General features: G+C 38.1%; 1 protein-coding gene across 1 annotated transcript in view; it reads right to left on the reverse strand.

Moving 5' to 3' along the window:
- LOC103092368 (uncharacterized) overlaps positions 1-15,818 on the reverse strand; it is a 1,666,349-nt gene that overhangs the window by 1,559,459 nt on the left and 91,072 nt on the right. The gene's annotated exons all lie outside the window — the stretch shown is intronic.

Genomic DNA, 15,818 nt, shown 5'->3' on the forward strand with positions numbered 1-15,818 from the left:
GAAAGATTTTAAGACCAAGAAAGAGTTAGAAAAAAATTACAAAATTTAAAATACATAATTTTAATTACATTAAATTAAAAAGGGGTTGTACAAACAAAACCAGTGCAAACAAAATAAGAAGGGAAGTAACAAATTGGGGAAAATCTTCTTAACAAAAACCTTTGACAAAGGTCTAATTACTCAAATTTATAAAGAGCTAAATCAATTGCACAAAAAATCAGCATATTCCCTAATTGATAAATGGGCAAGGGACAAGAATAGGCAATTTTAAAGTAAAGAAATGAATACTATTAATAAACACATGAAAAAATGTTCTACATCTCTTGTAATCAGAGAAAAGTAAATCAAAACAACTCTGAGGACCACCTCACACCTAGCAGATTGGTTAACATGCCAGCAAAGGGAAGTATTGAATTCAGGAGAGGATGTGATAAAATTGGAGTATTAATGCATTATTTGTGGAATTGTGAATTGATCCAACCACTCTGGAGGGCAATTTGGAACTATACCCAAAGGGCACTAAAAGACTGTCTGCCCTTTGATTCAGCCATAGTACTGCTGGTTTGTACCCCAAAGAGATAAAAAGGAAAAAAAAAGACTTGTACAAGAATATTCATAGCCTCAGTGTTTGTGGTGGCAAAAAATTGGAAAATGAGGGATTGTCTTTTGATTGGGGAATGCCTTAACAAACTGTGGTATATGTTCTTGAAGAAATACTATAGTGCTCAAAGGAATAATGAACTGGAGGAATTCCATGTAAACTGGAATGATCTCCAGGAATTGATGCAGAGTGGAAGGAGCAGAACCAGGAGAACAATGTACATAGAGACTGATACACTGTGGTACAATCGAATGTAATGGACTTCTCTACTATCAGGAATACAACAATCCAGAACAATTCAGAGGGGTTTATGAGAAAGAATACCATCCACATCTAAAAGAAGAACTGGGGGGGGGGTGAAGAAACACGGAAGAAAAACAACTTCTTGATCACATGGGTCGATGGGGATATGATTGGGTATATAGTCTCTGAATGATCACCCTAGTGCAAACCTCAACAATATGGATATAGATTTTAATCAAGGACACAAATAAAACCCAGTGGAATTGCATGTCAGCTACAGGAAGGGGGTGCAAGAAGGGGAGGGAAAGAATATGATTCTTGTAACTAAGGGAAAAATGTTCTAAATTAACTAAATAAAATTTTCCAAAAAAGGAATCCCTGGAATGACGCCCATGAATTGATGGAAAGTGAGTGGAACCAGGAGAACATTGTACACAGAAAGAGAAACATTGTATGAAGAGCAACTGTGAATTACTTATGTATTCTCTTTTTTTTTAATTTTTCCACTATCCACTTGTTATAATTAAAATCATCTCAAGAGTGTAAAAATTTAAATTTAGGTTTCATTCTAAACATGAGGATTCTAAATTTATATTTTGGTCACCAATTTAAAAATATTACAGCTTAAGTCAAAATAACTTTTAGCAGCTTCACTTACAAAGAGGTCTAAAGAGTGAAAGTGGGAAAATGTACATAAAGAGATAGAAAGTATTGCCTAGCTACCAATACCCTAAGTTTAATCCTAATGTCTCCAGACCACAGGTGAAAATTCAAAAGTGAATCTCAACAGAATCCAAAGTCCTAATTAGGAAGCCAAAATGCAAAGAATCAAGAAATGCTAAAGAATCCCCCAAGAATCTTCTGTACACACTAGGCTAAGACTGCCAAGAATCTCACCAGAACTCTTGCTGAAGGGAGTGTTCCACTAAAGAGCCAAAGAGGAGAGAGGGTCTCCTGACCAAAGAACCAAGGAAGGAATCACTCCGCTCACCACCACAAGCCCAACTCAGGATCTAGGGAAAAGGTTTCCTCAGAAAATGTATCTTCCTCCAGTCTGGCTCATCAACACAGAGAGAATGACTGATTCCTCCAGCTTGCCTTTTTAAAGAAGTTTTATTGATTTCACTTCCTGTCACCCCCTCACTTTAAGGGAACTAATAGCAGTTGCTCAATTTGCCTAGCACTGCCCACGTGCTTGGGGGGTGGGAGGGCGGACATGCCATTACCTTTGGGGGTGTGAGCTTACTCTAGTAAGTGACTTGCTTAACTCTCTTCCTTAATGTCAAGTAGAGGTACCTTAAGGGCTTGATTTGTTTAGCTAAAATTAGACAAGGGGAGAGTTAATCCTATCTTCACAAGACTGGCTTAGCTCTTCTGATCAATACAGTGATCTATGACAATTCCAAGAGACTTATGATGAAGAAAAATACTCTACCTCCAGAGAAAGATCTGATGGAGTCTGATTGTTGTACAAAGAATACTTTTTTCCATTTCTTTTATATTGCCTTTTTTGTTGTTGTTTCAAAGTGGCTAATATGGAAATATGTTTTACATAATTTCATAAGTACACAGGACATCACATTTCTTGCTTTCATGATGGGTAGGAAATACATAGGAGTGTAAGAACTCAAACTTCTTTTTAAAAGATTGTTAAAAGTAAACAATAAAGAATTTGGAGTTTTGTAAGGTGGCTTGAGATTTCCATTTCTTTGAGGTACTGGGGAAAACTGTCAAATGGATTTTATCCACCTACTATCTTGAAAAAGGTATAAGGTATAGAGTCCTCAGTTTTTGTAGATGCCTTTACTGGATGGGTAGAGGCATTCCCCAGCAGAACAGAAAAAGACAGGTTGTAACAAAAGCCCTTCTTAATGAGGTAATTCCTAGGGTTGGCCTTCCCAGATCACATTATCAAAGTGATAATGGTCCTGACTTCACCTCACAGGTTATTCCCATGAGAGTTAATGCTTTGGGCATAACCTATTACTTTCATTCCACCTAGCATCCTCAGTACTAAGGAAAGATAAATGCAGAACCAGACCCTGAAAAAAGACCTTTAACCTACTCTTTGAAGAAGAAAATATTGAATCCATGCACTCCCTCTTTGGTCCACTGTAATTAAAATATACCCTGGAGCTCATTTGGGGCTGAGTCCCTCTGAGCTCCTTTATTGCAGACATTGACTTCCTCTTGGACCCTAAAACACATACTCTTACACAGTTCTCTAAATATGTTGGGCCTATTATTCGATAGAAAGCCTTCCTGTGTACTCACATTTGGTTTTTGTTTTTTTTCTCACATTTTGGTTCAGTTTCCTAAAAATGGAAACATTTCCATTATTCTTTTTTTAACATTATTTTATTTGGTCATTTCCAAACATTATTCATTGGAAACAAAGATCATTTTCTTTTCTTCCCACCTCCTACCACCTCTCCCATAGCCAACACCCAATTTCACTGGGTATCACGTGTCCTTGATTCGAACCTATTTCCATGTTGTTGGTATCTGCATTAGAGTGTTCATTTATAGTCTCTCCTCAGTCATATCCCCTCCACCCCTGCAGTCAATCAGTTGCTTTTCATCAGTGTTTTTACTCCCACAGTTTATCCTCTGCTTGTGGATAGTGTTTTTAGATCCCTGCAGATTGTTCAGGGACATTGCATTGACGCCAATGGAGAAGTCCATTACCTTCAATTGTACCACAGTGTATCAGTCTCTGTGTATAATGTTTTCCTGGTTCTGTTCTTCTCACTCTGCATCACTTCCTGGAGGTCATTCCAGTCTCCATGTAATTCCTCCACTTTATTATTCCTTTTAGCACAATAGTATTCCATCACCAACAGATACCACAATTTGTTCAGCCATTCCCCAATTGAAGGGCATCCCCTCATTTTCCAATTTTTGGCCACCACAAAGAGCGCAGCCATGAATATTCTTGTAGAAGTCTTTTTCCTTATTATCTCTTTGGGGTACAAACCCAGCAGTGCTATGGCTGGATCAAAGGACAGACAGTCTTTTTATCGCCCTTTGGGCATAGTTCCAAATTTCACTCCAGAATGGTTGGATCAATTCACAACTCCACCAGAAATGAATTAGTGTCCCTACTTTGCCACATCCCCTCCAGCATTCATTACTTTCCATAGCTGTCATGTTAGCCAATCTGCTAGGTGTGAGGTGATACCTCAGAGTTGTTTTGATTTGCATGTCTCTGATTATCAGAGATGTAGAACATTTTTTCATGTGCTTATTAATAGTTTTAATTTCTGTGGCTGAGAACTGCCTGTTCATGTCCCTTGCCCATTTATCAATTGGAGAATGGCTTGATTTTTTGTACAATTGATTTAGCTCTTTGTAAATTTGCATTTCCATTATTCTTTTATCCATTATGATGATCAGTGATCAGATATCTTTGATGTTACTATTGAAGGTTGTTTTTGGATCTGTGTACTATGCCATAAGAGACAGTAGATTGAATCAATAAATGTTGTGGGGGTTTTGACTTCTCCATCAACTGGCATTTTCCTCATCTCTCTCTCCCTCTCCTTAGGACCCTATTTCCTGGATCACAACAATATTGAAGAATATTATGTAAACTTAAACAGCAGAGGGTTTGTCAGGATTGAATCCAATTTTAAGAAAAGCTCTAGTGTGAGGTAAATGCTATCAAAGACAATTGAATGTTACAGAGAAATATTAGAAGGCACAAAGAGTCAATCCATGCAGAAAACTGTAAAGGTTAAAATTATTATTGAGACTGAAAAATCTAAATTTAAGTGGTCACCAGGGGAAATTCCAAATAATAAAATACCCAAGTCAGCTGGAAATTTTTATGGTGATTTAATTGATAGTGGAGGAGATTAAGTAGAAGGAAGAAGGAAAAGGAATAGGTTTTTTCTATCCCTCTCCCCCCCCCCATCTGAGTAGTATTGGGTGGAGAGATCAGGAGATAAGGAAGTAAGGGATTGGAGTATTAAGGAGGAAGGAGTCAGCCAGAACTCCAGAAAAAGAAGGGCTAAACTCTGATGCCCGAAACTGAATCAGCTCAAGGCAAACTCACCACCAACACTCCAAGATGTCGAAATGCCTAGCACACTCTCAGTCAGAGTCACCTCTCCAGGGAAAGAGGAAGAGAGAGGAAGTGACATGCCTTATATGGATGGTTTTCGTCACTTTCCTGCATCTCATCTGTACCAGTGATCACTAACTTGACTTGGGACAGAGCAGGGTTCTATCCATTTTTTCTGCACATGTCTGTTGAAGGCCATTTACTCAGATAATTCAATCTTGAGTTTGATGCAGACCTTCCTAATCTTGTTAAACTAAGAAGGGTAGAGAAATGTAGAATTTCCAAGACCTGATTCTGTTATTCCAAGTATCTCCATTGTTACTGATCAGGAAATAGCTAAATCAGATCTTCTAAAGTAGTTTGATTAGGGTAGAATAGTTTTAAAATTCACAAAACTTCACCATCATCTTATTTTGAGAAATTGCCATAGCAGCCATTACCCTGAGCAGTGATCAGCCTGTAGCCTTGAGGCAAGACCCTCCACCAGAAAAAATATGACAACTGGCTTAAGGCTCAGATCTTAGTTAGCATTTGGAAATTAAGGCACATACATTGATTTTTAGATATAATGCTAGACTAGAGTATGGTGTAAACATGACTTTCACATGCACTGGGAAACTTGCTACATTGGCTTTGTTTTGGTGATCTGGAACCAAACCTGCAATATCTCAGAGGTCTTCTTGCACATATGTATGCAGGGCAGAGAACGAGATGGACCAGATCATTTCATTTTGATTTCACAGTAAATGGTACCTGAGATCATTGAGGACTTAAGATTTGCAGATTGTTTCTGGGCATTGAAGTTCAGAGAAACATTGGATTCTTCTTCAATCTGCCAGAGACAATGTGGGATCGGTGGAAGGCACATTGCACAGAGAAAGAAGGTATGATCCTCTGGGGCCCCTCCAACTTGGGGAATATGTCAAGACTGCAAACTACTACATTGTCTAACTTATATCTGAACCCTACATGTCCTCTAAGCTTCTCCCTGGCCAGTGGCCATCCAGCCTATTCCTGAAGACCTTCAGTAACAGGAAGCTCACTACTCCTGGGAGAGTCCACTCAACTTTTGAAAAATTCTTGGTTTTCAAAGGAGGTAGGTCAATGAACCCAGTTTGCCTCAGTTTTCTCATCTGTAAAAGAAGCTGGAGAAGGGAATAACAAAGAACTTCACTACTTTTGTCAAGAAACATCAAATAGAGTCGTGATGAATCAGACCTGACTGAAATAACTAAACAACAAGTTTTGCTTTTCTGAAAGGAAATTTTGTGATTCTGAACCATACTGTCTGTTTCAGTTATATTCTCCCTTTGACTCCTTTACTTTGGGACATACTCCTGGAGGGGAGAAGGGACTGAGTCATTTTTCTGTATCTCTACTCCAGAACCTAGGGACCTTGTACTGAGCAAGTGGGTGATAAATATCGTGGGATAGATGTGAAAGTCATGTGTGGCCCAGGTCAGTTAGATGAGCACCATTTCAATGAATGCATCTGTGGACTAATAAGAAGAGGATCAATGATTGTTGGGAGTCATCAGGCCAGGATGTCTTGACAAAGTCACTTGTGGTGTAAACCTCAAAATTTCTTAGACTTCTAAATGCTGGAAATTTCACCATTTGGAAATTTCATACTTGAAAAATTTCCTATTGATAGTGGGTCTTGGCTATTGGAATGTGAACCCCATTGGCATGAGAGTTTCCTCCTCCTCCCTTCTTAAGATTACTTTAGGACAGAAACCTTTTGCTGAACAATGGAAAGGACTTTGACCTATGCTTAAGCATAGAACAGGAATTTCTTTGAGTCATGATTGATTTTAGAATTGATACAGTGGAGATACTTGGAATCAATCTCCACCCTACTCAGTCCTAACAGGATTGAGGAAGGGCTGCAGCATAGATCAAAATTTAATTATTCCAATCTCTACCCTACTCAGGTTAACAGGATTTAGGAAGGGCTGTAGCAAAGGATCAAAGATTTAATTATTTGAAAATATGACCTTCAACAGACATGTGCAAAGCCAGAGACCTCTGGGCGGTCCTGGGTTAAGCTAGAGCCTCCATTGGCACAGGGAAATTGATGGAGAGTGATTGGTAGATGTGAGAACTGAGGGGAGGGAACTTGGATGGTTTCCTTAAAGAGAGAGGGGTCTGAAGACTCAGGGGTGGTGGTTGAGGAGTTTGTCTGAGTGGTTGGAGTGTGCTCTGAGAAGCTTGCTCTGAAGGAAGCTGAAGGTGGGGGCCTCTGAGACTGTTTCTCCATTTTGGTCACGTGAGTAATAGGGACTGATCTCTTTTCTTTGCCCCAGCTATGTAAGGGCTTGGGCCTTTTGGCCCAGCCTAAACAGAAGGGGTATTTAAGCCCTATTCCCTTCTCTCCCTTTTCTCTCTCTCTATCTCTAATTCCTTTCTTCCTCCTGTTGTAATTAAACTCCATAAAAGATTGACTGCTGACTTGAGTTTTCATTAAGGAATTACATAGCTGAATTCCTTGGCGACCTTAAATTAATATATATCAGTCTTTTAAAGTGATTTCCTTGTCACAGTGGTAGCTAAGGAGGCCACAGAGTGGCCCCTGGCAAGATGTGACTGCCTACTCAGTCCCCCTTGTATGAACTTTCTCATTAATATCCCTTACCTATGGAATTGACATGATTGTAATTCCCATTAACCTCAGAAGGAATAATTCAAGAGCAAAATACCTGTACTCTATTTCTCCAAAATACCACCAAAATATCAGACCCTCAAACCCAATCCCAAAAGACTACCATGGGTTAACTTTTGCTTAGGTGCATAATTCCCAGTAAAACCATAGCTACAAGCCATGCCAGAACTTTCCCTCTCCCTGAAACTTACTTACATAAAGCAAGCATACAAATCAATCATAAAGGCCCATACAAAACATTCAGGTACACCAAGCTTCATCATCCCCTTGAGAAACTCCCTAGTAAACCCTGAAAAATGATCAGTTTAATATTAAATCTGAATTGTGTTCCCAGTACCTCTCAACCTCAATATTATGATTGTTGAATTATCTTTAAGAATCTCTGATTGATTATTTCTTTTTACTATAAATAATAAGTAAATTTCCTTATTTCTAAGCTCAAGCTCCTCACAGGGTAATGAGAAAATTAAGCCACCTGTGATGAAATCATTTATCTTGTGTGAAACCTTTATTCTGTCAAGAATCTATAATCACAATGCAAGAATATAGAATGTTAATCAAGTGATTTGTTAAAATCACTTTTCCAATTATCTTTATTTAGACATGTGAGCTAGGTAATGTATCTGTGTTCCAAAAAAAAATAGGTCTTAGTATAAACACCAGGCCTGTGGATGGTGGAGCAACTATCAGATGCAAAGCATGCCCATGGCTATAAAATATACAGCTGTTTTCAGTTTCTTATTTTCTTGACTGACCGACCGTTCACTACCTGTGGGGAACACCTGAAGTCTCAAGAGAGGCTGGACCTTGCCTGTGGCAAGTGATGGGGGAAGCTGGGGAATGGAGGAGGTTTGGTGTTAATCCAGTGTTACTTATTAGCCTTAGTTTCCTTACCATTCAAATGAAGATAATACTTGTGCTTTGGAACCCAATGAGATGCTATATTGCTTAGTAGACTTTAAAGTGTTGGGTATCTTGAAACTCTTGTAATTATTTTCATCTTATTTCTCTGTGCCTAAAAGATTACTCAGTTTGGGCCAATAGATTCCCAGGGAGTAAGGGATAAAGTTGACCTCATTAAGTGAGTCATCAAAGTGGGAATGACCTGGGGAAACAGAGGGGCAGCAGTTAGAAAACAATAGGGGCAGAGTCAAGATGGCAGCATAGTAGCAGGAGCTTCTCTGAATCTCCTTCTAACCAATCATTACAAAGCATCTCAAAAGGACAGAAATCAGAACCAGAGGAGTAAAAGGGCTCTCCCACTGGACACAGTGTGAAAGGTAGGCAGTGAATTAGGATTCCTAGGTCTTAAGGGGGAGAAACTGCTCAAATCAAAGTACTAGTTGACCACGTTCCCCCCTAACCCCCCCCCCACACACACACACATAACTACCTACTGAGCCATAGTTAATGCCAGGGACAGGAAAATCTCCAAAGTCTCAGGGGCTGACTGAAAGCACCAAAGACATACCCCTGAGGACTGTGCCTGGCCTGGGCAGTGAGACTCAAGGCTGAATAATACTGTCTTTGCAGCAGGGGTAGCCAAAGCAGAGAGGAGGATGATAAACATAGGGCAGAATACATGGTGGACCTGCAGCTTGGCCAGAGGGGTCGGCTCACAGCAAAACAGCACAAAGACCCTAAAAATAGCCTGTGGATAAAAACCTCTCTAGTGCTCAATACAGACACTTGCCTACATAAGACACACCCAGACCTCTGCCAAAGCAGTACATGGAGAATTTAATATCCTTGAGTGCATATATCAACAAATTAGGGAAGACCGAGGTCAATGAATTGAGCATGCAAATTAAAAAACTCTAAAGTAAAAAAAATAAAAAATCCCCAAATGAAAACTAAATTTGAGATCCTAAAAATTAAAGGAAAAATTAATAAAATCAAAAGTCAAAGAACTATTGAATTAATACATGAGACTATAAGCTGATACTTTGAAAAAAACAAATAAAATAAATGAAGTACTGGTCAATCTAATATAAAAAAAAAGAAAGAAGAAAACCCAATTAATAATATCAAAGATGAAAAGGGAGACCTAACCTCTAATGAAGAGGAAATTAAGGCAATCATTAAAAACAATTTTGCCCAATGATATGGCAATAAATACAGCAACCTAATTGATATGAATGGATATTTACAAAAAATGTAAATTGCTTAGATGAACAGAAGAAGAAATCGAATACTTAAATAACCCCATATCAGAAAAAGAAATTGAAAAAGCCATCAAAGAAATCACTAAGAAAAAAATTGCCAGGACCAGATATATTCACACAAGAACAACTAATCCCAATATTGAAACAAACTATTTGACAAAATAAGCAAAGAAGAAGTTCTACCAAATTCCTTTTATGACACAAATTTGGTACTGATTCCAAAGTCAGGCAGGTCAGAAAAAGAAAAAGAAAACTATAGGCCAATCTCCTTAATGAACATAGATTCAAAAATCTTAAATAGAATAATAGCAAAAAATAAGCCAGCAAGTGATCAGAAGAGTTATTCACTATAACCAGGTGGGATTTATACCAGGAATGCAAGGATGATTCAATATTAGGAAAACCATGCACATAATTGACCATATTAACAAGCAAACCAACAAAAAACACGATTATCTCAATAGATGCAGAAAAAAGCCTTTGACAAAATACAACACTCATTCCTATTGAAACAACTAGAAAGTATAGGAATAGAAGGGTCTTTCCTAAAAATAATAACCACCATATATCTAAAACCATCAGCAAGCATCATCTGCAATGGGAATAAATTAGAAGCATTCCCAGTAAGATCAGGAGTGAAACAAGGATACCCATTGTCACCTCTATTATTTAACATAGTGCTAGAAACACTGGCAGTAACAATTACATAAGAAAAAGAAATTGAAGATATTAACATAGGCAATAAGGAGACCAAGCTATCACTCTTTGCAGATATGATGGTCTACTTAAAGAATCCTAGAAAATCAACTAAAAAGCTAGTGGAAATAGTCAACAACTTTAGCAAAGTTGCAGGATACAAAATAAATCCACAAAAGTCAGCAGCATTTCTATATATTTCCAACACATCTCAGCAGCAAGCGTTAGAAAGAGCAATTCCATTTAAAATCACCTTAGACAAAATAAAATACCTAGGAATCTATCTGCTGAGACAAGCACAGGAATTATATGAACACAACTACAAAACACTCTCCACACAATTAAAACTAGATCTAAATAATTGGAAAAATATTAACTGCTCATGGGTAAGATGAGCTATCATAATAAAAATGACAATCCTACCCAAACTAATTTACTTATTTACTAATATATCCATAAAATTACCAAGAAACTTTTTTACTGAATTAGAAAAAAATAACAAAGTTCATTTGGAAGAACAAAATATCAAAAATATCAAGGGAAATAATGAAAAAATGCAAGCATATGAAGTATACTAGCAATACTAGATCTTAAACTGTACTATAAAGCAGTGGACATCAAAATTATATTGTACTGGCTAAGATGCAGAAGGGAGGATCAGTGGAATAGACTTGGGGTAAGTGATCTTAGCAAGACTATCTATGATAAACCCCAAAATCCCAACTTCTGGGACAAAAAGAAGCTAGTTGAAAAAAAATTGCTGGGAAAATTGGAAAACAGTATGGAAGAGATTAGGTTTAGATCAATATCTCACACCCTACACCAAGATAAACTCAGAATGGGTGAATGGCATGATTATAAAGAAAGAAATTCAGTGAACACAGAATAATATACTTGTCAGATCTCTGGGAAAGGAAAGGTTTTAAGACCAAGAATGAACTAGAAAAAATTACAAAATGTAAAATGAATAATTTTTATTACATTAAATTAAAAAGGAACAAATGGAAAAATTCTTTATAACAAAAATCTCTGACAAAGGTCTAATCACTCAAACTTATCAGGAGCTAAATGAATTTTACAAAAAAAAAAAATGAAGCCATTCCTCAATTGATAAATGGGCAAGGGACATGAATAGGCAGTTTTCAGATAAAGAAAAAAAAAATATCAATAAACACATGAAAATGTGTTCTAAATCTATTTTATGCAGAGAAATGCAAATCAAAACAACTCTGAGGTATCACCTCACATCTAACAGATTGGCTAACATGATAGCAAAGGAAAGTAATAAATGTTGGAGGGGATGTGGCAAAATTGGGACATTAATGCATTGCTGGAGTTGTGAACTGATCCAACCATTCTGAAAGGGAATTTGGAACTATGCCCAAATGGTGCTAAAAAACTGTCTACCCTTTGATCCAGTCATAGCACTGCTGGCTTTGTACCCCCAAAGAGATAATAAGGGAAAAGACTGGTACAAAAATATTCATAGCTGTGCTCTTTGTGGTGGAAAAAAATTGGAAAATGACAGGATGCCCTTCAATTGGGGAATGGCTGAAGAAATTGTGGTATATGTTGGTGATGGAATACTATTGTGTTCAAAGGAATAATGAACTGGAGGGATTCCATGTGAACTGGAATGACCTCCAGAAATTGATGCAGAGTGAAAGGAGTAAAGCCTGGAGAACATTATATACAGAGACTGATACACTATATTGTATAATTGAATGTAATGGACTTCTCTACTAGTAGCAATGCAGTGATTCAGAACTATCCTGAGGGACCTATGAGAAAGAACACTATCTACATTCAGAGGAAGAATTGTGGGAGTAGAAACATAGAAGAAAAACTACCACTTGATCTGATGGGCCAATGGGGATATTATTGGGGATGTAGACTCTAAATGTCCACCTTAATGCAAATATTAATAATATGGAAATAGGTTCTGATCAACGGCAAGTCTAAAACCCAGTGGAATTGCTTGTCAGCTATGGGAGGGGGTTGGAGAAGAGAAAGGAAAGAACATGAATCTTTTAACCATGGAAAAATATTCTAAATCTACTAATTAAAGAAAATTCTCAAATAAAAAAAAGTTACACATATCATCTTCCTATGTAGAACTATAAACTGTTTCATCTTATCGGATCCCTTAAGTTTTCTCTTACATGTTTACCATTTTTATGCTTCTCTCAAGTCTTGTATTTGAACATCAAATATTCTGTTAAGCTCTGGTCTTTTCCTCAGGAATGCTTGTAAGTCCTCTACTCTGTCTTTCAATGTATTTTTCCCCTGAAATATTATGTTCAGTTTTACTGGGTAGATAATTCTGCATTGCAATTGTTGTAAGGATGAGCTCTTTGCTACAAACCAGGAGCAGAAGATCCCCAAGGACAGAAGCAGGGCCAAGATTCCGGAGCTCTGAAGAAGAGAGTTCCTGCCTGACAGTTGCTCCTCTGGAGGAGAGAGGGAGGCTTTGAAGCTGCCAGGAGACTGGGACTTTCCTACAAGCAAGTTTTCATCTTCAGGAAGTGGTGATTAAGGCTTGATAAGATTAAGTCAGGTTGGGGCTGTTCTTGCTGGATTGCCCTGACACCAAAACCTTGAGAAGGGGGGCCAATATGGAGTGTCTCAGCTGCAACTAGGCTGCCTGCTCTGTGCTTCTTCTCCAGCTGCTTCCCCACTGCCTGTGTTCAAAGCCTTGAGCCTGGCACAGCTTTGCCTTCAAGGCATTCACTAGAGACTAGCGCCCTTGCCTGCCCAGAGATTCCAGCCACTGTAGGTGGGGGAGGGGTCCTGGAACCTTCCTTCTTTCCCCTTAAATCTAAGTATTCTCAAATTCAGGCTTTTGGGGGGAGTGCCTTTTAAATTGAGTCCAGCAGGAGGGTTCATTTGCTCTGTCCTGTTGTTACTTTTGATTATATGGGTCGAGGGGGATATGATTAGGGATATGGACTCTAAATGAACATCCTAGTGCAAACATCAACAATATGGAAATATGTTCTGATCAAGGGCACATATAATACCCAGTGGAATTGCATATTGGCTATGGGAATGATGGGGGGAGGGGAGGGAGGAAAAGACTTTTATTCTTGTAACCAAGGAATAATGTTCTGGATTGAATAAATAAAATTAAAAATAAAAACTACATTACCCAATTTTGTGTCCTGAGTTGTATCCTAGTTATTTATTTTTTTGGATATAATTTGGTTTTTTAACAACATATTTGATTGTTTTTTGTTTTTTTTGTTTTTTTTACTATAAGACTTTGAGGTCATTGGATTAAATGGCGGGGGTTCATTCACCATTGCTTTGTAACTGCCTAGTGTATAATTGAAAAATCTGTTACCTTAAAAAAAGAACTATATTTCCCAGGAGCCCCCTGACTTCCTGTCCTTACATACTCCCTGTAGACAAGGGATATTATTACGTAAGGACATAAAGGGTCCCAGCTCTTTACTTCCTGTCCCAAGGTTGGTGGTGGTAAGGCAGGTGTTTGAACTAACTGATCAGCCTTGGGAACGTGGTCTTTATTTTGTATCTTCTTTATTCCTTGGTTTCTAATGATCATTAATAAATCTCCTAAAATATATTTTTATTATTGAGATTTAATGTTAATTTTTACATTAGCCAATACTAATGTATTATAATAAAGGATGAACAAGAAGCTTTTAGAAATCCCTGGAATGACGTCCAGTCACTAATGGAAAGTGAGGTGAGTGGAACCAGGAGAACATTGTACACAGAAAGAGCAACATTGTATAAATATTAACTGTAAACAACTTAGCTATTCATTTTTACTGTACCACTATCCACTAAAAGTGAAGAAAATCATCTTAAGAGTGTAAGAATTTAAATTTAGGTTTCATTCTAAACATGAGAATTCTAAAGTAATATTGTGGTCATCAATTTAAAAATATTACAGCTTAAGTCGAATGACTTTTAGCAGCTTCATTTACAAAGAGGTCAAAAGAGTGAAAGTGGGAAAATATACATAAAGAGATAGAAAGAACTGCCCAAGTTTTCAGATGAAGAAATCAAAACTATTAACAAGCACATGAAGAAGTGTTCTACATCTCTTATAATCAGAGAGATGCAAATCAAAACAACTCTGAGGTATCACCTCACACCTAGCAGATTGGCTAGCATGACAGTTATGGAAAGTAGTGAATGCTGGAGGGGATGTGGCAAAGTAGGGACATTAATTCATTGCTGGTGGAGTTGTGAACTGATCCAGCCATTCTGGAGGGCAATTTGGAACTATGCCCAAAGGGCAATAAGAGAATGTCTGCCCTTTGATCCAGCCATAGCACTGCTGGGTCTGTACCCCAAAGAGATAATGGACAAAAAGACTTGTACAAAAATATTCATAGCTGCGCTCTTTGTGGTGGCCAAAAATTGGAAAACGCGCGAATGCCCATCAATTGGGGAATGGCTGAACAAATTGTGGTATCTGTTGGTGATGGAATATTATTGTGCAAAAAGGAATAATAAAGTGGAGGAGTTCCATGGAGACTGGAACGACCTCCAGGAAGTGATGCAGAGCGAGAGGAGCAGAACCAGGAGAACATTGTACACAGAGGCAAACACACTGTGGTATAATCGAACATAATGGACTTCTCCATTAGTGGCAGTGTAATGTCCCTGCACAATCTGCAGGGATCAAGGAGAAAAAAACACTATCCATAAGCAGAGGACAAACTGAGGGAGTAGAAACACTGAGGAAAAGCAACTGCCTGACTACAATGGCTGAGGGGACATGACAGAGGAGAGACTCTAAACGAACACTCTAATGCAAATACTAACAGCATGGCAATGGGTTCGAATCAAGAACACATGTGATACCAGTGGAATCACGCGTCGGCCGCGGGGGGTGGGAGGGAGGAAAAGAAAATTATCTTTGTCTTTAATGAAAAATGCATGGAAATGATCAAATAAAATAGTATAAAATTAAAAAAAAAAAAGAAAGTACTGCCCAGTTACAAATACTGTAAGCTTAATATTAAAGCCTCCAGGCCACAGGTGAAAATCCAAAAGTGAATCTCACCAGAATCCAAAGTTCTGATTAAGGAGCCAAAATGCAAAGAACCAGGAAATGCTGAAGAATTCATCAAGAATTTGCTGTACACCCTAGGCTAAGACTGCCAAGAATCACACCAGAACTCACACTGAAGGGAGTGTTCCAATGAAGAGCTAAAGCAGAAAGGGTCTCCTGACCAAAGAACTAAGTAAGGAATCACTCCACTCACTACCAAAGGATGTAACAAAAAAGACAGAATGTAAGAAAAGCCCTTCTTAGTGAGGCAATTCCTGGGATTGGCCTTCCCAGATCATATTATCAAAATGATAGTTGTCCTACCTACACTTCACACATTATTCCCATGATTGCTA

The sequence above is a fragment of the Monodelphis domestica genome, chromosome 4 (genome assembly GCF_027887165.1).
Source record: "Monodelphis domestica isolate mMonDom1 chromosome 4, mMonDom1.pri, whole genome shotgun sequence".
NCBI lineage: Eukaryota > Metazoa > Chordata > Mammalia > Didelphimorphia > Didelphidae > Monodelphis > Monodelphis domestica.